Raw genomic sequence first — 22,930 nt, forward strand, 5'->3', positions numbered from 1 at the left:
CCTGCTTAGTTTGCTTTCTGCTGCTATGATAAGACAACGTGACCAAAAGCAACTTGGGGAATTGCGGTGATTTGAATAGGAATGATTCCCATAGACTCATGTGTTTGAATACTTGGCCCATAGAGAGTGGCACTATTAGGAGGTGCGGTCTTGTTGGAAGAAGTATGTCACTGTGGAAGTGGGCTTTGAGGTTGTATATGCTCAAGCTGGGCCTAATGTGGGATTCACTTCTGCTGCCTGCCTGCAGATCAAGATGCAGAACTCTCAGCTCCTTCTCCAGCACCATGTGTGTCTACATGCTGCCATGTACAGCCATGACAATAATGGACTAAACCTCTGAAACTGTAAGCCAGCTCCGATTAAATGCTTTCCTTTATAAGAGTTGTCATGGTCACGGTGTCTCTTCACAGCAATAGAAACCCTGACTAAGACAGGGAAGAAAGGAATTATTTTAGTTTATGGTTCCACATCAGAGTCCATCACTGGAGGAAGTGAGGGCAGGAACCTGGAGGCAGGAACTGATGCAGAGGCCATGGAAGAATGCTGCTTACTGACTAGCTCCTCACTGATGGACTGTGATGTGGTAATGTAAGCTGAAAGAAACCCTTCCCTCTCCAAGTACTTTTGGTCATGTTGTTTTATCACAGCAATAGAAACCCTAACTAAACAGAAATTGGTACCAGGTCATGGAGTATTGCTCAGACAGACTTGACCATATGTTTTGGGCAGGATTGTGGTGGCATTTGAATCCTGGGCTAGAAAAGCCACGGAGTGCTCAGAGCTTAATGGGCTGTTATGGGAACTTACAAGATAATGCTGAGAGCATCACAGAACATGAAGGCCTAGCTTGTGACGTTTTGGAGGGGAAGCAAAGATTTTACTGGGGCTGTTCGTGTGATAGAAACTCTAAGACAGTACTGCATTCCATGAATGCGGCTCACAAGGAATTCTCTCCTCAGCTGCAAAGCAGTTCATTTTCATCACTTAAGAACAATCCGCTCCTTAGAAAGACAGAGACTGGTAAATGTTGTGGAATATTATTTTAAAGTGTGTTGCGTTTTTTCCTGCTGCCTTTGTTAATAATGCAAAAATATGTTATATTTGTTTGATTAAATAAAATTAACCTGAGAGGAGGAGGCTCAGTCAGCAAGTAGCTGACAGGAAGTAGGGAGGAACCATGAATAGTGAGGGTTTTTAAGTGAGGGCTGAGAGAAGGACACTGGCTGTTTTGGAAGATGCCAGCTAAGGGAGAAGGTTAGCTACTTGCTATTCATCCTCTCTGAGCGAGCAAAATTCCACCTCAACCTTTGAATCTTTAATTCTTTAGAGGGATAGAGATTTAGAAAGTTCCCATAGTAGCTTGGAAAGAGTCGGTGCCTGAGGGAACAGATTCCCCTCTGGCTGCAGCCCTTGCCTGCAATCTCTGATTAGGACAGTCCTTGCTTAAAAGAAAGCCAGAGTTATAAAGACAAACAACAACTAAGAGCATGAGTAGTCAGGAGCTACAGGATGATCAGAAAGGTCACATCTAAGACCTAAACATAAGACCCCAAACTTTTGAACACTAGAGGAAAACAGGAAATGTGTTAAAGCCTTGGTATTAATCTTTTTTTTTTTAAGTAAGGACTTGAAAGTACAGGCAATAAAAGCCAAAACTGACAAATAGGCTTATATCAAACTAAAGTGTTTCTTTATAGCAAAGGGAACACACTGACTGACAAGATGGAGGAGGGCATTTGCAATCTTCTCATCTGTCAAGGAATTCATTTCCAGAATGTAAAAGGTGCAAACAATAACAAAGGCAAGTGGGAACAGAAGATCCTAATGACACTTCTAAAAGAAAAAAATGAATACAGTCAGTAAGAATATCTTTAAAGGCTAGGCATGTTAGTGCATGCTTTTAATTCCAACACTTGGGAGGTAGAGTCAAACAGATCTCTGTGAGGCCAGCCTGGCCTACACAGAGAGTTCCAGGCTAGCCAAGGCTACATAGTGAGAACCTGCCTCAAACAAACAAGAATGTCTTTTAAAGTGTTAAGTGGTTGTAGACATGGCTCAGTGGTTAAGTGGAGCAGAGAATCCCAATTTGGTTCCTAGCACCAAGTAGAATATCTCACAGTTATCTGAAATTCTAACTCCAGAGGACCTAATGCCCTCTTCTGGCCTCTGAGGGTACCTGCTCTCACCTGTACGTACCCCCACACAGACACACATATACCCATAATTAAAAATAAAATAAAAGGGCTGGAGAGATGGCTCAGAGGTCAAGAGCACTGGCTGTTCTTCCAGAGGTCCTGGGTTCAATTCCCAGCAACCACATGGTGGCTCACAACCATCTGTAATGAGATCTGGTGCCCTCTTCTAGCCTGCAGAGACACATGCAGGCAGAACACTGTATACATAATAAATAAATAAATAAATCTAAAGAAAATAAAATTAAAAAAATTAAGTGTTCAGCTTCACTAATGTAACTGAATGTTCTGAGAAAGAAGCTGTGCCTTCAAACTGAAAGCCTCTTCAAGACTGACAGACTGATTAGAATTTCGATAATTGTGGAGAGTTTAGAATGTTGAAGAACCAGAGCAAAATGTTGAGGATCCAGAGTAAAAGTATAATTGATCCCAGACTTTCTTCAGCCCCCTAAATAGCCATTATTTACCCCTCGGTGTTGGACATAACATTCTGTGGCTGATAGGTTAAAAAACCTTTTGGACTGTGTTATCTTAAAATGGTGGTACCCACCAACAACGGGCTAAGAATACTGCCATTAACATCCAAGGCCTGTATATCTCCACTTTGTTATAACTGGATGGTGGAGGTTGGAGCAAAAATGGCCCCTAGAGGCTCATATATGTGAATGCTTGGTCACCAGGGAGTGGAACTATGTGAAAAGATTATAAGGATTAAGAGACACAGTCTTGTTGGAGGAAGTGTGGCCTTATTGGAGGATGTGTGTCACTGTGGGTGGGGCTTGAGGTTTCAAAAGGCCATGTTAGGCCCAGTTCTCTCTTTGCCTATGGATCAGGATGTAGCTCTCAGCTACTGCTCTAAGCATTTCATCACACTGCCTGCATTTCATCACACTCCCCACCATGGTGTTAATGGACTTATCATTTGAAACTGTAAGCCAGCCCCAATTAAATGCTTTCTTTCATAGCAGTTGCCTTGGCCATGGTGTCTCTTCCCAGCAATGGAACACTGACTAAGATGCCAACCTACTTGATGTACTCACTAATGAGTCGGAGGCAGAGAATGACTACAAGGAAACATTGTCTCCTGGACACAGCAGTGCAGCAGTGCATATGAACTCGCAGCTGTGTGACAGCATGCACCCAGGCCTGTGCAAGCTCCAGCATGGAGAGGGGAGGTGGACATGAAGTCCCACCCCTACCTGAAGAAGAGCTATTGACAACAATAGCTTCTGGGACAGGGAGAGTCGGGTTTTTGTTTTGTTTTGTTTTGTTTTGTTTTGTTTTTAAGAGTATAAGCTGGGTGGTGGTGGCCCACGCCTTTAATCCCAGCACTTGGGAGGCAGAGGCAGGCCGATCTCTGTGAGTTCAAGGCCAGCCTGGACTACCAAGTGAGTTCCAGGAAAGGCGCAAAGCTACACATAGAAACCCTGTCTCGAAAAACCAAAAAAAAAGAGTATAGCCCCTGATAAATCTGCTGCACACCAGTGGAAGGCCACATACATAAGAATATATGGGCAGCACAGATTGACCTTGACCGGTTAAGGGAGGAAGAAGGATGAAAGTTGGGTGGATAGGGATCTAGGAGAAGTTAAGGAGAAAATATGATTTTAAAAAAGTATCATATGATATTCTCAAAGAAGTAATAAAATGGCACAGAACAAAAACCAAATGAGGGGGCTGGAGAGATGACTCAGTGGTTAAGAGCACTGGCTATTCTTCCAGAGGTCCTGAGTTCAATTCCCAGCAACCACATGGTGACTCTTGTACAACCATCCATAATAAGATCTGGTGCCTTCTTCTGGCCTGCAAGCATGCATATAGACAGAACACTGTACACATAACAAATGAACAAAAATCTAGACACCCTTCTCAGCTCTTCGAATAATGGCATTTCTTTAAAATATAATTCACTTGTCAAAGGGAGGGGGGTCTAAGGGTTGATGAATAACAAAGTATAGTAACAGAAAGATTTATAATACATTAACTATTTAAAAAGAGGAGAGAAACCCACGCCTGCAGCAGCAATCACTGTAAGTTGTCTCAATGTCATCCCAGATCCCTGTCCTTGCCTTTCTCTGATATGTGGGACAGGAAGCTAAGTGACACCTTTCCTGGCTTCCTTTATAGCAAGAACTGGCCTGATGACAAGGGAAATGTAAAAGTGGACGATCACTGGGATGCGGTGGATGCAGGGGCGTCTAGAGTGACCCATTTTTCACACTGCCAATAAGAGGCACAGGTATCACTGATCAAAACCATACCTCTTATACCACCGTTTCCTATCTTCCTTCAAGTGGACAAGACAGATGTTCAGAAATGCAGCCACAAGGGGGCACGCCACTTTGCAAAGCATGAGGCATACCAAGAGAGAGTAATCAGGGTTCCTCATGGTACCAACCTGCCATGCTCTGACCCTTGACTGTGCATCCCTAGAATCCTGTCTCTTGGGATACTATCACTTTGGAATCATCGTTCCCTAGCCATTCTGCTATATTCTTGGTTTAAAAAAAAAAATGGCTGCACAATAACACAAAAAGCAGAAGGCAGCTGCTGGCCAATGGTGCTGTTATTTAAATCATTTATAATTAAACTTATTGAAGAGAAAATTTAACATTCTTTTTTCAAATCAAGTTTATAAAGTCTGGTATAGTGCCCTCATTTCAAGTAATTATTTGAATTATGAATAAAGAGAATTATGAATAAAGAGAAATAATTAGGCATTTATCCTACCTCTTCTTTAAAGAAAACTATATATATGGGAGGTTGTGCACATGACTGGGGTGCCTACAGAGGCCAGAAGTAGGCACTGGATCCCTTGAACCTGAAGTTGTGAACTGCCTGATGTGGGGGCTGGGAACCAACCTTGGGCCTTCTGTAAGAGTGATACCTACTCCTCACAGCTGAGCCATCTCTCTAGACCTTGTCCCATCATTTCTGTATTAACTGTAAGTCAAGGCCATTAAACAGTTAGGAACAATTTTCAAAATACTGCATCTACTGATAGAAGGTCCAGTAACAGACGTCACCGTTTAGCAATCTGGAGTGACGTGAGGGAGCTCGGAGTTGCTATCTTTACAGTTAGTGAAAGTCTGGTAGGAACCATTGTAACAAAGCAATGACAAGGGTAAGATCTGAATTCTCTGTCAAAATGTGTAAGTACCTTCCAAAGGAAGGAAACTGGAACTTTCTGGAGTAGTCCTCTCCTGCTCCCCTCCCTTGCCCAAATCCACACTGGAATCTGACCAACCTTTTAAATCTCACTTGCAATTGATAAATGTATGTGGCAGAGAACATGGTGACTGATACAGTTCAAGTTGCAATCAGCTAAATAAAATCATGGTATTTTGGAAGGTGGAGACAGTCTCTGAGATGGAGATGACCTCTGTCTTAGTGGCATTTCCAGTTGCTGTAATAACATATCTGACAGAGGTAACTTAAGGGAGAATGGGCTTATTTTGTTCTTGGGCACAGCCCATCATGGTGGGCAGAGGAAGGCAGCAGGAGCTTGAAGCAACTGTGGTCACATCACATCTACAGTCAGGAAGAAGACAGTGATGGATGCTGGTGTTAACTTACTTTCTCCTTTTTTATATGGTGTCACACATAATGTACGGGGCCCCCTACAACAATGAACTGTTTCAGCCGGGCGGTGGTGGCGCACATCTTTAATCCCAGCACTCAGTAGGCAGAGCCAGGCAGATCTCTGTGAGTTCAAGGCCAGCCTGGTCTACAGAGTGAGTTCCAGGAAAGGCGCAAAGCTACACAGAGAAACCCTGTCTCGAAAAACAAAATGAAACAAAACAAACAAACAAAAACCTAATGAACTGTTTCAAGATAATCTTCTACAGGCACACCTGGAAACCTTCTCTTGGTGAATCTAGAGATCACCAAGTTGACAGGTGAGACTAATTAGCAAGCCTCTAAATTAGAGAAAACCTCTGAGATGGAGAAGACCTCCAAGATGAAGAGGACCTCCAAGATGGAGAGGGCCTGAGATGGAGAGAACCTGAGATGGAGAGAACCTGAGATGGAGAGAACCTGAGATGGAGGGGACCTCTGAGATGGAGAGGGCCTCTAAGATGGTGGGGACCTCTCTATGTTCAAGATAGCCAGAAGTGTCCAGGTTTAAGTGGAGTACCCCATGACTCCATAATAATGATTGTGGAGGCCAGACACCTCTTCCTTAAACCTCACCTTATCCCTAGGATTGGGGACTATCAACAAGAATGCCCATAGTCCCATGTCTTAAACTCCCTCATGGATTACAACTCCTTTAGAGTCAGAAGAAGTAGTTATTATTTAAATTCACTTTCCTTTCGAGTATGAGTCTGGCCATACCACAAGCACTCACTATAGGAGACTTTGTGCTCCCTCACAGCAGGATCAATGTCTGATTATTTCCTCTGTTCTTAATATCTAGCCAAATTCCTACTATAAAGTAGGCGTATAGTAAAACTGGTTTTGTGGAACTGAATACATTTAGGGAGCTGCTATTCAGTAACCAGTCAGTCGAGTCTATTCAGAGAAGGATTTGTAAGAAGCATAAAATTCACTAAGTTTGGCTGGTTCCACTCTGCCTTTTCTTTCTTATCCCTCGGTCGGTACCCTCCCTACTGCCTCTGCCAGGCTACACTAGGGGCCTAAAGACAGGTTCAAAAATTTGATGCCCAGGTGTGTGAACAGGAGCCGTAAGCCAGGCCCACTCTTCAAGGGGGAAGCAAGGACACCAGTGTCCTCTCCTCAGGAAGGAGCAGCTTTCCTGTGAGTTAGAGAAGCACCTCCATCTCCATACTGGTCTTCTGAAATTAGTTCACTATACCAGGACTGGCTCCCCATTCTGCAACAATTCCTTCTCCTGCCATTTTTAGAAATGACAACCCCAGTTTGCACAAAGGAACACACAGAGCTGAAGGAGCTCAGCAAGACAACTCCGTTCTTTAAAAGGGTGGACCAGAACCTAAACTAGGCTAGCAAGCACCCGGGGGGCCAAGATGGTTTCTGTCTTTTATCCCCGACATGGGTGGTGACTGTGTCTCATCCCATTGGCGGGAGCTCAGTCTCACAACCTGACAAAATTGGCTAATTGGTGCAAAGGGGAAGGCTGAGCCATTATGAGTCTCTGCTGGGCTAACTACCTGTAATTAAAACAAACCAACCCTAACTTTTCCCGTCCAATGGGTTCAGGCTGACCCCACTAGCCAGCAACGGCTGCCTTTGCATCACTTAGTACCGCGGTAGTCTCGACGTCACTGCAGCAACCAGACAGTGCAGAGCCCCTGCATTTTCATTCTCTGTTGCTGGTTTCCTAAATGTGGATGTCCTCCGTGCCACTATTTTCTTAGTTTATCAGTGACACTTTCGAAAGAATTCTTCCTGTCTGAGGCTTGCTTCTCTTGCACTTGAAAAACAAACTCATGGGCTCAGCAGGTAGTACTTGTCATGTAAGCCTGATGACCTGAGTTCGACCCTGGAATCCACGTACAGGTGAAAGGGGACAGCCAACTACATGAAGTTGTTCTATGACCTCCACATGCATGCACACACCAAACACACACACACACACACACACACACACACACACACATGCACGCACACATACTGGGTATGCAGGCCTTTAACTCTAGCACTCTGGAGACAGAAGCAGGCAGTTTAAGACCAACCTGATCTATAATGAGTTGCAAGCTAAGTAGTGAGACCCTGTCAAAAATAAATAAATAAATAAATAAATAAATAACAAAAAATAATAATAATAGTAAAGAAACAAGTTTGTGAAAAGTGCTATAAATTACAAACCATAGGAGATAGAAACTGATTTTGGCATTAAGTGATTTTAAAATTTAGAATCCAAGAGAGTTTTTCTTTTTGAAACAATATATAGAAAAATAAAATGGTTAATTCAAACAAGATTGGGGCTGAAAATGTAGCTCAGAGGTCCAGTGTTTGCCTAGCAACCCCACTGTGTGGGTCCCTGGGTCTAGTTCCCAGCACAGAACAAATGAACATATATAGAAAAGAATGCAGTACTGGAATCTCGGTGTGGGAAGTGGCCAGCGGAGGGCAGCAGGGACGTCTCCTGGGCAGAGCTAACTCATCCACAATCTACACTGTACATGCCCGTTGGGCGGGCGATCTGTGGACCTTGGAAGCAGAGACACAGGGTATACAGGACAGATGGCTAATCCTCCCCAATAAAGCCACTCCAGGAATGAAAGATGAGGGCCAACCAGTCCTCACGAAAGGTCTAAGGAGACCGGCACCCAGGCCTAGAAGGTGGACACTCCTGAATCCTGATTTTAACCCCAAGAGCAGAGTGGTGATTCTAGTAAACCGACTATAAAAAGGAAGGGACTGGGTGTAGGACTGATGATACAAATTTTAGGTATGGTGTTTCTGTTTTTCTGTTTTTGTTTGTTTGCTTTGGGTGTTTTTGTTTGTTTTTGTTTTCCCCTGAGACAGGGTTTCTCTGTGTAGCTCTGGCTGTCCTGGAACTCGCTCTGTAGACCAGGCTGACCTTGAACTCACAGAGATCTACCTGCCTCTGCCTCCCAAGTGCTGGAATTAAAAGGGTATGCAACCACCGCCTAGCTGGTTTCTTTCTTTCTTTCTTTCTTTCTTTCTTTCTTTCTTTCTTTCTTTCTTTCTTTCTTTCTTTCTTTCTTTCTTTCTTCCTTCCTTCCTTCCTTCCTTCCTTCCTTCCTTCCTTCCTTCCTTTCTTTCTTTCTTTCTTTCTTTCTTTCTTTCTTTCTTTCTTTCTTACTTTTTAAGACAGGGTTTCAGGCTGGAGAAATGGCTCAGCAGTTAAGAGCACTGACTGCTCTTCCATAGGACCCTGGTTCAATTCCTGGCACCCACATGGCAGTTCACAACTGTCTGTAACTCCAGGGATTCTGACACCCTTACAGACATACATGCAGGCAAAACACCAATGCACACAAAATTATATATATACACATACAGGGTTTCATTTAACCCAGGCTGCCCCCAAATTCTCTATGTAGCCAAGGATGGCCCTGAATTTCTGCTCCTCCAGCCTTAACTTCCTAAGTGCTTGAACTGCAGATATGTTTTTTGTTTGGTTGGTTTTTTTGTTTGTTTGTGTTGGTTTTTTTGTTTGTTTGTTTTTGTTTTTTGAGACAGAGTCTCACTATGTAGACCAAACTGGCCTAGAACTCAAGAGATCTATGTGCCTCTGCCCCCTGAGTATTGGGATGAAGTCTTTATTTTTTCTTTTTCTTCTCTTTCTTTCTTTTTTAAAAATCCTTACAGTTTGAGCCTGTAGCATCCCCCAGTGGCTGGCATTCTGAGCCTGCGCCTGAGCTACTGCTGCTATTGTTTGGAGGCTGTGGACTCTTTAGAAGGTGGTGCCTGGCTGGCAGAAATAGAAACGTTTAACAGAGTACTTGCATTGGTTCTGCACTGTTTCTGCTTCCTGGTTTTCTGCAAAGTGAACAGTCTCTTTCAGTCATCCCAGCTGCCATGTGAGCTGCCCCCTGGTTCCTTCCCTGTCATGGGACTAAGATCCTCTGAAACTGTAAGCCAAAGTAAACTGCCCTCCGTTAAGTTGCTTTGTCAAAAAAAAAAAAAAAAAAAAAAAAAAAAAAAAAATCTGTCTCAGCAACACAGAAGAATCAAAAGTAGACACAAATGCTAAAAATAGTTAATAGATGTAATAACATCACGTGATTGGTTTCAAAATAATCCAGTTAGTGTGTGGAGTAGATGAAAGGATGGGATGGGAGCAGAGAAAACTAAGACAACGGTTGACCATGAATTGAAAGAATGGTGGGCAGATGGGGGTTTGTTATACTGAACGTGTTAAGTTTGTATATGTAAGGATTATGTCCTTAATTACGTCACCAACCTGCAACGGAATCCCAGCCTAAAAAGTGGGCGTTCCCTCTCTGTGCTCCCTTTTTCCACACTCTCTCCTTCCATATTCTCCCCCCTCCACCACATGGTCTCTCTCTCTCTCTCTCTCTCTCTCTCTCTCTCTCTCCCTTTCTCTCTCTCTCCCTTTCTGTCCCAATAAAGCTCTGGAAGGGTAACCCTGGCTTCTGACTCTTCCGTCACCAATACATCCAGCACTCTCCTCCGTCGGCAGCGCTGCCGCTTAACCAACAATATGTCTTTGAGTAATGATTTGAGATATTCAGTCTTTTCTTACAAACATGTAATGGCTGTGTGCCTGCTTATCCTCAGGTGTCCTCCTCTCCCTGGGTGTTAGAATTCCTAGCCACTCCCCTCATGACTGCGCATGCGCTAGCAAGATGCTTAGTCAACCCAAGGCCTGAAGTCCTACATAATCCCTGTGCTGCGTGATCCTATAATCTATGCGCATGCATGGCGTAGCTACGTAAACCCATATGCGCATGTGCAGGGGAACCTATAAAAGGAAGTCCCACTTACCCCTCCCCTGTATTCCTGAAAGATCTTTCCATAGGCCTAAGCACCCTCTTCTGTTCCCTTCCATTAATAAACTCTGGGTTTTCTTATAGCACGTGGCTTTGCACAGTAAACAGCGCTGCTTAATGAATAACACTGGGTCCTCTGTTTCCCTTTTCTGGTCACTTTACAAACCAGCCATTTGGAGTCATCTATGAGACTGGACTTCAGCCTCTGAGGAATAGTCAAGTCTCCCCTTATGCTGAGGATGAAAGCCATAGGCCATCTTGGCGCTTCACGCTTGCTAGCCCAATTTTGGTCACTATGAAGGGGCCCCAAAACAGCTTGACCACACAGCAGCCATGACAGGCTTAGGGGCCTAGACACAGCTTCTGTGACAGGCTTACTGGCAGGCAACACCCAGACCCAGGAAAAGCCTTAAGCTGATACCACCCAGGGATCTACCCCAGGGTGAGGAAGTACCTGACATTCCAAACATTCCAACCATTAGATAAGGTGGTCAGATGTATTGAGTCTAGTACACACCTATTTTTTGTTTTATAGATACCCCTAGACAATTGTCAGCCAATCAGGGTCCTGTACCCTGGAAATCCCCTCACCCCAACCTCTGCTATGATAAAAACTCTGCCCCACCTGAGTTCAGAGCTCTCTGCTCTCACCGCTGTGGCAGACAGATAGAGGTACCAAGCTCTGGAGCTTGAAATAAAGGCTCTTTGCTTTTACATGCAGGATTCAGTCTCCATGGTGGTCTTTTGGGGGTCCCCGCGATCTGGGCATAACAGTCACAGCACACTCTTTTTCACAAAAAGAAATTGCCTTGCCTGGTTACTTTCATTTTGTTCATGTTTTTCTTTGTGTGTCACCAAGCTTATTCATTTCCAACGATGAGAACATTGATAAGAAGGCATTAGGACTACATTTTTGCTTGTTTCTGTCTTCATTTCTTTTCCATTTGCTATGAGAAATTACCCTGGCCAGGTGGTGGTGGTGCATGCCTTTAATCCCAGCACTCGGGAAGCAAAGGCAGAAGGATCTCTGTGAGTTTGAGGGCAGCCTGGGCTGTAGAGTGAGTTCCAGGAAGGGTTCCAAAGCTACACAGAGGAACCCTGTCTTAAGAAAATAAACAATCAAACAAACAAAAAAACCAACTTAATGAAGACAGGGTTTATTTTAGCTGACAATTCCAGGTTACAGTCTGTCATTGTAGAGAGGGCAAGGCAGTAGTCACTTAAAGTAGCTGCTCACATCACATCCACAGTCAAGAACTGCCAAGAAATAAATAATGCATCCCTATTGCTCAGCTTACCATTTCCATTTTTATGCAGTTAGGAGCCACCTGTCTAGGGAATGGTGCCACCCACCACCAGATGGGGTCTTCTATTGGAATTCCTGGTCACTCCCCCAGCCATATGACTGCACGTGCACTGTCCAGATGTTTAGTCATTCCAGGGCTTTATGTCCTACATAATCCGTGTGCTGTGTGATCACGTAATTTGCATGCAGTGTGATCACACAATCTATGGGCATGCGTGGCATAGCTCCATAAACCCATATGGGCATGTGCGGGGGAGTCCATAAAAAGTGGGTCACAGACTCCTCCCCCCTTCTTCCCATAGTGGGTTTTGTTGTGCCTGGTGGCTTTCGTCACGTGGTAAACAGCGCTGTTTAATGAATAACATTGCCGCATAAAACCAACATCTTCTCACATCAATCAGTGTCATCAAGACAACCCCCTAGAAACAAGACTGACAGGCCAACTGGGTCTAGACAATCTCTGGCTGAGATTCTCTTCCCAGGTGGCTTTAGATTGTGTCAAATTGGCAATTAACACTAACCATGACTGTTTGCTTTATTAGTTACTTTTGTGTCTTTGTTCCATTTTGTTTCTGAGACAGGTTCTCCTATTATAGCCCAAGCTGACCAGCAGTTTACTATGTAGCCCAATGTAGACTTGAACTCTAGGCAACCCTCCTGCTTCAGCCTCCTAAATTCTGAGATTACAGAGATGAATGGAAAAGGGAGCCTCCAAAAGTTCTGTGGGTCAGAGCAAAGGCAGGAAGAAGAATACAGCACATTGAATCAGACCAAACCCTCCTTGAACTGAAATCATACCCCCAAGACAGGAAGAACTAAGCTATCAGACAAGAATCCATGTACCAGAGCATCAGGAAAGAGATAACAAAGATCTTTTGACTACAAGGTCCCAGATGGCTATTCAGTCACAGGATACTTAGGAACAAATATAGAGGTACCATGATAAAGGTGTCCTTTGATGGAATGCTTGGTAGATGTGGTGGTGGAGTTGATCCTCAACTCAAATTGCCACAGTGGTATCTCAAATCCACCCCCCTTCCTAGACCTCCACAGATAGAACTTTTGACTGAAGAGATGGCTAGCCTCCTTTTAAGAGAGCCCCTGAAATGTGGTCACTCATGTATCCTACACACGTTCTTACAGCCAGCATGATGGTGTGTGCCTGAATGCTTCAAATGATGAGGCAAGAGGCTTTCCAAAAGTTCAAGGCCAGTCTGGCTTAAATAATGAGTACCAGGATAGTCAGGACTACACAGTGAGAAGTGTCTCAAAACAAAAGACAAGTGAGATCTTTCTTAGGCTTCATCCAGAGGGGCTGTGGTGTCAAATATGGTGACAAAAGCAATTTAAGAAAGAGTTTATTTTGGCTCATGGTTCAAGGGCCAAGTCCATCATGGCAGAGAAATAAAGGAGGCAGGAGTTTGAGGCAGCTGATCACATTATGTGTGCAGCCAGGAAGCAGAGAAAGATGAATGCTGATTTCCTACTTACTTTTTCCCTCCATGCCTCCTTTTTGACTAATGTTCATTTTATTGATTGACTGACTAACTGACTGACTTACTGACTGACTGATTGATTGATAGAGGAATGGTGCCCAGGGCCAGTGCACATGTGGAAGTCAGAGGATAACCTGAGGAGTCATTTCTCACCTTCCACTTGAAGGTACAAGGGTTCAAACTCAGGATCTAAATTTTGTCCACAAGCACTCTTACCCAATGAGCCATCTCCCAGGCCCCAACACTTTCTCCTTTTTACACAGTTTAAGATGTCAGTCCAAGCCAGGCGGTGGTGGCACATGCCTTTAATCCCAGCACTTGGGAGGCAGAGGCAGGCGGATCTCTGTGAGTTCAAGGCCAGCCTGGACTACCAAGTGAGTTCCAGGAAAGGCGCAAAACTACAGAGAAACCCTGTGTTGGGAAAAAAACAAAAACAAGATGTCAGTCCAGAAAATGGTGTTGTCCATATTAAGGGTGGGTCTTCCCACCTGAATTATCACTATCAGCATAATTCCTTACAAGCATGCTTAGAGGCTAACCAAATACAGACAATCCTTTATAGCTGTGCCCCGAGGGTTGTCTCCTAGGTACGGTCAATGTCAGCTGTCACAGCCAGGGACAAGGAAAACATTTGACACTACGAGAGTCTCAGGTTTGGGCTGTCTGGGATGATCACATCCTTTAGAGCCAGTATTGACCTCAGCTGTAGCTGAGCTGGACAGTTCCCCCGGTCCTGGAGGACACAGGCACACTAAGGCATCTCCACTCTTTTGCTCCTAGGCTCCCATCCACCACTCAGATGGCAGCCAGTTCTTTCCCAGTGGTCTCTCTGAGGAAATGGGGTTGAACCCAGGGCACTGCACATGCTAGGCAAGCATGCTACCATTGAGCTACATCCCAAATAATCATCCTCTTCTTCTTTTATATATATATTTTTATTTTATAATTAATTTAATTTTACATATCAGCCACAGATTCCCCTGTCCTCCTCCTCCCACCCCCAGCCTTCCTCCCCAATCCACCCCGCATTCCCACCTCCTCCAGGGCAAGGTCTCCCCTGGGGAGTCAGCCCAGCCTGGTAGATTCAGTTAAGGCAGGTCCAGGCCCCTACTTCCTACACCAAGGCTGAGCAAAGTGTCTCAGCATAGGCCCCAGGCTCCAAAGAGCCAGTTCATGCACCAAGGACAGGTCCTGGTCCCACTTCCTGGGGGCCTCCTAAACAGTTCAAGCTAATCAACTGTCTCACTTATCCAGAGGTCCTGGTCCAGTTCCATGGGGGCTCCTTAGCTATTGGTTCACAATTCATGAGTTTCCACTAGTTTGGCTATTTGTCCCTGTGCTTTTTCCAATCATGGTCTCAATATCTCTTGCTCATAGAATCCCCCCTCTCTCTCTGATTGGACTCCTGGAGTTCAACCTGGGGCTTGGCCGTGGATCGCTGCATCTACTTCCATCAGTCACTGGATGAGAGTTCTATTACGACAGTTAGGGTGGTCGGTCATCCAATCACCAGAGTAGGTCAGCTCAGGCACTCTCTTGACCATTGCCAGTAGTCTATTGTGGAGGTATCTTTGTGGATTTCTGGGGACCTCTCTAGCACTTTGTTTCTTCCTATTCCCATGGGGTCTTCATTTATCATGGTATCTCTTTCCTTGTTCTCCCACTCTGTTCCTGATCCAGCTGGGACCTCCCGCTCCCCTAAGCTCTCTTTCCCCAACCCTTGTCCTCCATTATCCCCAATTACCCACAGTTTGCTCATGTAGATCTCATCCATAAAGGGAGGCTACCCTCAGAAAGACACAGGGATCACCCAATGACAGAGCAATGGATGAGATCATCTTCTTCTTAAAACACTATTTTGAATATGTGTATGTTGTGTGTGTGGAGTATGTAGAAATGAGTGCAGGTACCTGTGGAGGCAGGAATCAGATGTCCTGGAGCTGAAGCTACAGGAGGTTTTGAGCCACCTGATATAGATGCTGAGAAACACACGCAGGTCCTCTGGGAAAGTAGCAAGTGCCTTTAATCAGTGAGTCATCTCTCCAGTCTCCTTTTCTCTGACACTTCTGCCATCAAGAAGATCTCACCCTCATGACCTCATCTAAGCCTAGTCACCTCCCAAAGGCCACGCACCCATGGGCCATCAGCATAGAGTAGAAGGAACAGGTTTTCACCTCCTCAGCTTTGGGGACACCCCATCTGCTCTGTAATGCAGTCTCTAGATCCCTTCCTCTGCCATCTGCAAACACAGCTCAGGCTTTCCCCCCAAACAACCCACTGACACGTTCCCGGTGAGTTTGCCCCATCCATGGGTCCTCTGGCTCCCTTGCCAGGGAAGTGAGTCCTGTGCCCTGACAGTGCCCCAAATCCGTGGGTTCATCTTTGGCTGGCTGTATATTCTGGAATCCTTCATTCAGCTTGTGAAAAATCAAACACTTGGAGCCCTCCCTCCATTCCTGCTGCAGTCTGCTGGATAAACAAGACAGCACCGCAGGCCATGGTCTGTTTGTTTCCCCGACCCTTCAGCCAGGTAAGGTCAGTGTCTGAGACTTTGCTCAGTGGTGGTGCAGGGACCCAGGGCCTCACACACACTAAGTGAACGTTCCACCTCTAACTGTCCCTCTGGCTCCAAACACTTGTTTTGGTGCAGAAATCAGAAGAGGAAGAGCAGATACTGAGGGGACAGGGACAAGAGACCTCTGAGGTGGCTGCCAGCACAAAGGAGAGGACCTCTGCTGCTGTGGACTTCAGGGACTTCTCAAGACCCCATGTCCTGGCTGCCCAGGGATGAGCTGGACTGAGGAATGTGCTTCTGTGTATGGTGAGGGGACAAGAGCACATTTAGACACTGCGTTTAAGCTGTCCCCCAAGAAGCCAGATGGCTTCAGTAACTGCAAACAGGCTTGAGCCTACAAAACGTCATACTCACTATAGCTTTCCTCCACGGTCACAGAAGACAAGTGCTATTTCTAAGTAGTTTTCTAGCAAGGCATGGATGCACACCTGTAGTCCAACTCCTGAGAGGTGGAGGCAGGGAGATCAGGAGTTCAAAGCCAGCTTCATTACAAACCACATTTGAGGCCAGCCATGAGACTTGGTCTCACAAAACCAAACAAATAAATGCATGTTTTTTTTAAAGGTAGCTTTCTGAGTTATACCTGGTAAACGACCGAATTAACTTATGGACTTGTGAAGATAGTCGTCCATGGAAGCTCAGTATATTGGAGCATGGCTGTAATTGAGCACTTGGGCGGCTGAGACACAAAGATGGCCACCAGTGTGAGGATGGCTCGTGCTACAGAGTGACTCTCTGTCTCTGCCCTCTCCCCTCACACACACACAAACCGTGGGAAAGGACCTGGTTATCTCCATTCCTCTCCCCCTGACACTGCCATGTGCAGATGAAGTAGAGATGCCAGGAAATAGAAAACTAAGATTAATGGCAGATCCTATACCTGTTCCAGGACAGAAAGAAGTTTGCGTATTGGGGGACATGGTCCTTGTTCTTCATTAGCTGCCTTCTAAGTTGATGATTTAATATTACAAAGGTCACAGCAGTTTAAGGATTCATGTTGGCTCCCTCACACTCCAGAAAATTCCAAACCAAAACCATTGAGAATTACCCTGTACTTCCAGCATGTGTGTGAAACAGTCTCTTCCCCGAATTCTACTGGGGTGACTTTGTTCAATAGAAATTAACCACATAGTGGGATCTTCCCTAGAAAATTAGCTACCCTGAGTTTTGCATTTATGCCAGTCTTAATGTGCACACTTACCAAATACTCTGAGGAATGTTAGCAGAATCTTGGTCCCCATCTTAATTTTTTATGGTAACACTTATTTTTGTTTTGTATGGGGGGCAGGGTGCATGCCCTGGAGTGTGTGAAAGTCTGTAGGCTAGAGGACAATTTGCAGAAGTTAGTCTTCTAATGTGGGCCTGGGGGATTGAACGCAGGTCCATTAGGCTTGGTGGCAAGTGTCTTTACCCACTGAGCCATCTCATCAACCCTGTTTTGTTATTGCAATACCAAACATTGAATACAGAGCCTCACACATGAAAGCTACATTCCAATCCAGGACCCCTCTTTTAACAGCATAACACCTTTTTCCATAGAGGAGCTTCACTTGCTGCCTTAGATTGTATTCTCTGGGGTAGAGAATCATGAGCAGCTTCTGCTGGGAATCCCACCTGGGAGAAAAACCCACAAGGAGATAGGGAGAGTTAGATACCAGGGGCAGGCTGGTCACCGTGTGCATGTAATTGGGCCTCAGCCAATCCTGCAGGTACCTTCCAGCAATAATGACCTGTCAGAGTTATCCCACATTCAGGTAAAGGGAGTGGGACTCTATAGAACTCGGACAGGCTACCCATTGGGACAGCAGATAGTTTGCTAGGGGGATACTCACTTCCCAAGAAGTCTGTGAGCTTTGGCCAGCTGAAGTTCTGTGTCTTAGTTACTTTTCTGCTGCTGTGATTAAAAATACCCTGGAAAAGGCCCGGGCTGCTGCTAAAGGCCATGTCTGGGTCTGTGGCTCTATAGCAGCCAGGGTCTGGGTTGACATCTGTGGCTTCTGCACCAAGGGCCCCGTGGATGCCCTGGGTCAGGTCAGCCACTTGAGTCCATGTTGGTGTTCAAGGGCCATGCTGCAACTAAGGCCATGCAGACCTGAGTGGCTTGTGCTGCTACCCAATGCCATGGTGACATCCGGGCCAGAGCGGAAGCTGAGGGTCATGTCTGAGTCCATGGCCCTATTGCAGTCAGGGTCTGTGTTGATGTCCAAGGCTCCTGTCACCATCAAAGGCCATGTTAGTGTCTGAGAGCCATGCTGCGGCTGGGGCCTGTGCTCATCTAAGTGGCCTGCATTGCCAGCTGGGGCGATGGTGACATCCATACCCAGCTGCTGCTGAGGACTGTGTCTGGGTCTGTGATACTGCTTCAGCTGGGGTCTGTGTTGATGCTTGTGGCCTATGCCACCTCAGGGGCTGTAGAACCATATATGATGAAATCAGAGGGTCAGGCTGAGCCAGCCCCACCTTTGCTCTACCGGGGAAAGCTGGCCCCTAACCTCACAGGAGACCTGGCCCCTGCATTTGGAAGAGATGGACCTACCTTCACCATGAGGGAGAACTGACCCTGACTGCAAGGACATAGGGGAACTGGCTCCACCCCCTCACCTGAGTCAGGTAACCCCAGTAGCCTGGACTGACTAACTCAACTACCACCCATACCCACAGCCAGGCCTTGGGTTGGTCTACCCTAATATCTACCCCATCTAGGACTTGCTAGAGCTTGTGAAGGGACTGGTCCTGTGGAAGATTCCTGCAGGCTCTCCATGACTAGGAATGGCCGAAGGACTTCCCAGAGGAGTTTCAGTGAGGATCCAGTTATGATGGTATACCAGAAACCAGAGGCCTTGAATCAGATCAATGACTCATTGCAATGAACATTTGTTAGTAAAGCTGACTGGACGAAAGGGTATATGTACTATATGACACACCATTCCCAATGCCACCAGGATGGATGAAGAGGTGTTGGAGAGGCTGAAAAGATGGAGAAGCGAAGAGGTTCCTTTTTGTTTGTTTGTTTGCTTGCTTTGTTTTTGTTTTGGTTTGATTATTTTTTTTAATTTTTCTAAGGGGTGAGGGGAGGATATGGGGACTGGGAGGTGAGCAGAATTAGGATGCATAATGTGAAATTCCCAAAGAATCAATAAAGAAGTTATGTTCAAAAGATACCCTGGAGAAGGCAACTTAAAGAAGGGAGGGCTTATTCTGGTTCACAGTTCCAGGAACAGTCCATCAGCAGGAAGTCACAGCAGCAGGAGCTTGACACAGCTGGTCACACGGCATCCTCAGCCAGGAAGAAGGGAGCAGCACATGCCAGTGCTCACCCCAGCTGTTGCTGTGCTTCGTACAGCCCAGGGTCCCTATCAAGGAAACGGTCCCACCCACAGTCAAGGGGTGTCTCTGCACACGATTAGTACAATCAGGGTAATCCATCACATATTCTCAGCACCTTAATATAGAGACTCCCATACACGTGTTTCCGGAGGCTTGCCTCATAGGTAATCTGACAATTCACACTAACCATCACACCTAGCCTCCTAGAGGAGACCATACAAGGGCAGAGGAAGGGGTCTGGACGCTCATTCATTACACCCCAAACCTACTGCAGCTTACAGTGTTCTGTCCATCAAGGGCGACGGTACTTCTGCCAGGGATACTCACTGGGTTAGACATGCATCCCACTGTCTGCAAGCATAAGTCTAGTGTTAAGATCAATCTACATGATCAATCCACGTGAGTCTATTTAACGGGTAACGGGGATTTATTAAGATATAAATTGAGGAAATACACTCACGAATACAGAACCGAGTAAACAGCTCTGTTCTGACCAGGAGTGAAGCCACCTGGAAGTTTGACCAGACCAGGAAGCAGGCAGCAGGGAGAAGGGAGCCCCTTCTCCTTTTCCTTTTAAGAGATCACATACAATGGCAAGAAGCATAGCCTCCTTCAGGTCCTACAGCCCATTTCCCTTTTTGTGTAAATAAGAAGGTTTTCTCTATCTATCTATCTATCTATCTATCTATCTATCTATCTATCTATCTATCTATCTATCTATCTATCTATCTTTGGTTTTTTGAGGCAAGGTTTCTCTGTGTAGCTTTGGAGCCTGTCCTGGAATTCACTCTGTAGACCAGGCTGGCATCGAACTCACTGAGATCCGCCTGGCTCTACCTCCCGAGTGCTGGGATTAAAGGCGTGCGCCACCACTGCCCAGCCAATAAGAAGGTTTTAAACTTAATGCAAACTACGTATAATAAGAATGATTGTGAAGTATTGTACAAGAACAACAAAGGGCAATAACATAAACAAAAACGCAACTACAACCAACTAGAACAACATCAAATAAGAAAGACATGCTAAATGTCCAGAAATGTCCAGATTGTAGGTAAATGGCAAATTACCGAGACTGGTCCAATAGCTGTCCTATCCTGAAGATTCTAACTTTAATATCTAAAATGTTCTTAGCTAAGATATGAGAGGACTATAATTGTAACTATCTCCATCAAACTGTAACTCCATCGAAGACCTGAGAAGGAACATAATAATACCTAAGAAAACAGAAAATGCAAGCAAGCGATTTCTGAAATTCTTCTGAGAATAGGCAGAGACAGCTGGCAGCCTAGACAGTCACCTAAAGTTTCTCAGCATTGTTGGGGCATCCAATTTGGCTACAGGCCTAGAGTATCTGACAGACCATTTTCAGAAGCAGGAATTTTGAAAGACCATCTTACCCTGTCTTGGCAGAGTTCAGTAGTCACTTTTCCTTGTGTCCTGTTCATTCAGAAAGGACAGCGTTCATTCTGTCAGCAGTTGAGGCAAAGGCAGTTCTTTGTCCAGTAGGCCATTTTGTGCCAAGAAGAAAACAAACTTCCAAACGGAAATGTCTTAGAATCCCAACATTCTCTCAGAATCAGATCGGTGCTGCCAGGAGCAATCGTGTCTCACATCAATAGAATTCTAAGTTATCAAAACATTTAAATGCCATATTCTCTAGGCCTATGAAGTGTTTGAAGATTACCTATCCATCTGACATATGTTTCTGTAAATCTGGACAATCTAACTAACATAACTATAGAAATGACAAGCATGGGTGACGATAGTTCTGCAAGTCTTATCTACCTAAATAATCTAAAGATTAAGGCTACACATTAACAAGGTCTATAAGCAGATGTACTCTATAAGGACAATGATCTCAAAATTGTGACAATACACAAAATATCTTAAACAGAAGTAGAAATGTATAGTGCAATATGCAATATGACAGCAATATCCTTAATATGTATCAATATACAAAATATCCTAAACAGAGGTAGAATGTACATATAGTATGACAAATATAATTTTGCATTTTATCAATAGACAAAATATTTCAAACAGAAGTAGAAATATGTGTACAATACAATTAGTTTTGTATATGTATCACTATACAAATTATCTTAAGTAGGAATATAAAAATAGTTTATATTTGAATCAATATACAACAATCTATATCTGTGCAAATTATTTAAGACTGATTGCTAAATTAGTTTACTAGTAGATACAATAATTTACCTTAATATACTATACCTATCCATTCCCCTTTTTTCTTTTCCAAAAAAGAATCCTGAGTCTAAGTTTTATTGTCCTCCACCCAACCCTATAACTATCCATCCATAACCCTGAGAAAAATGAAAACTTTGGGAGAGGAGCATCATTTTTTAAGAATTGCGTCCTGCTGTTTAGGGGTGATGGTATCTCTTTAGGGTCCTATAAGAAAGCTAAGATAGTTGGGTCTCAATAGGACTAGTTGTAGAGTCTGTAGCCAGTCTCAGATGAACTTTTCCAATAAGTGAGACAATCCTTCAAATTTCCTACTTCACTAAAATGTCTGCCAGAGACTTTAGACCTGTAGGCTGAAGATAGATGCCCCAATGTTACAGAGGATGACTGTCCAGTCAGCCATCTATCTCTGTCATTTCTGGAATTATGGAAGTTGCTTGCAATGCACTTCCTGTTTACTTAGGTACTATTATATCCTTCTGGGGTCTTCGATGTAGTTAAAGACTAGATAGTTATAATTTTCCTTGGTTATGATAAAAGATAAATTAGACATGAAACTTTAGACCCACAAATATAGGATAGATGATAGAATATTTTCTTTAATTTTGTCAAATACAAATAGACTAGATATTTTAACTGTAATTCTCACTTGATAACTGTTCTATTTTATGTAATTTTACTATTTTAAAGTTAAAGCCTTCCTTTTTGATTAGATAGTAAAGGGGATGTCTTTCTGTATGCTGTGAATATGTGTTTCTCTGATTGGTTGATATATATAAAGCTGCACTAGCCTATGGCAGGGCACGATAAGTTTAGACAGGACATTTGACCTGAGGATGAGACAAAGAAGGGTGGAGTCTGGGAAGAGGCTAAAAGCCACCACCAGGAGAAGCAAGATGTGAAAGTACCAGCAAGCCATGAAGCCATGTAGCAATACATAGGTTAATAAAAATGGGCTGAGTTAAGTTTTAAGAGCTAGCTAGCAAGAAGCCTGAGCCAATAGGCCATAGAATTAGTAATTAATATAACCCTCCGTGTAATTATTTTATAAATGGCTGCAGGACTGTGGGGCCAGGCCAGACCAGAGAAACACAGGACCATGGGCTGGGTGGGATCGGAGAAACTTACAGCTACCGTCAAGGCTGCTACACGGTACACTTAAATCTGGAGAGCCTAGAAGAGCTCAGTGGATAATCTGGCTACAGATCTTGAATTCCTAATCCTCCTGCCTCTGCCTCCTGAGTGCTAGGACTATAGGCGTGCGCCAATATACCTAGCTTTGGGCTATAAATTTAAGTGGGGCAATTCAGAACACACTTATCTATTGTCTTAGTTAGGGGTTCTGTTGCTGCGAAGAGACACTATGACTACAGCAACTCTTATAAAGGAAAATATTTCATTGAAGCTTGTCTACAGTT

Source organism: Peromyscus maniculatus, chromosome 3, assembly GCF_049852395.1.
Source record: "Peromyscus maniculatus bairdii isolate BWxNUB_F1_BW_parent chromosome 3, HU_Pman_BW_mat_3.1, whole genome shotgun sequence".
In the NCBI taxonomy this organism is placed as follows: domain Eukaryota; kingdom Metazoa; phylum Chordata; class Mammalia; order Rodentia; family Cricetidae; genus Peromyscus; species Peromyscus maniculatus.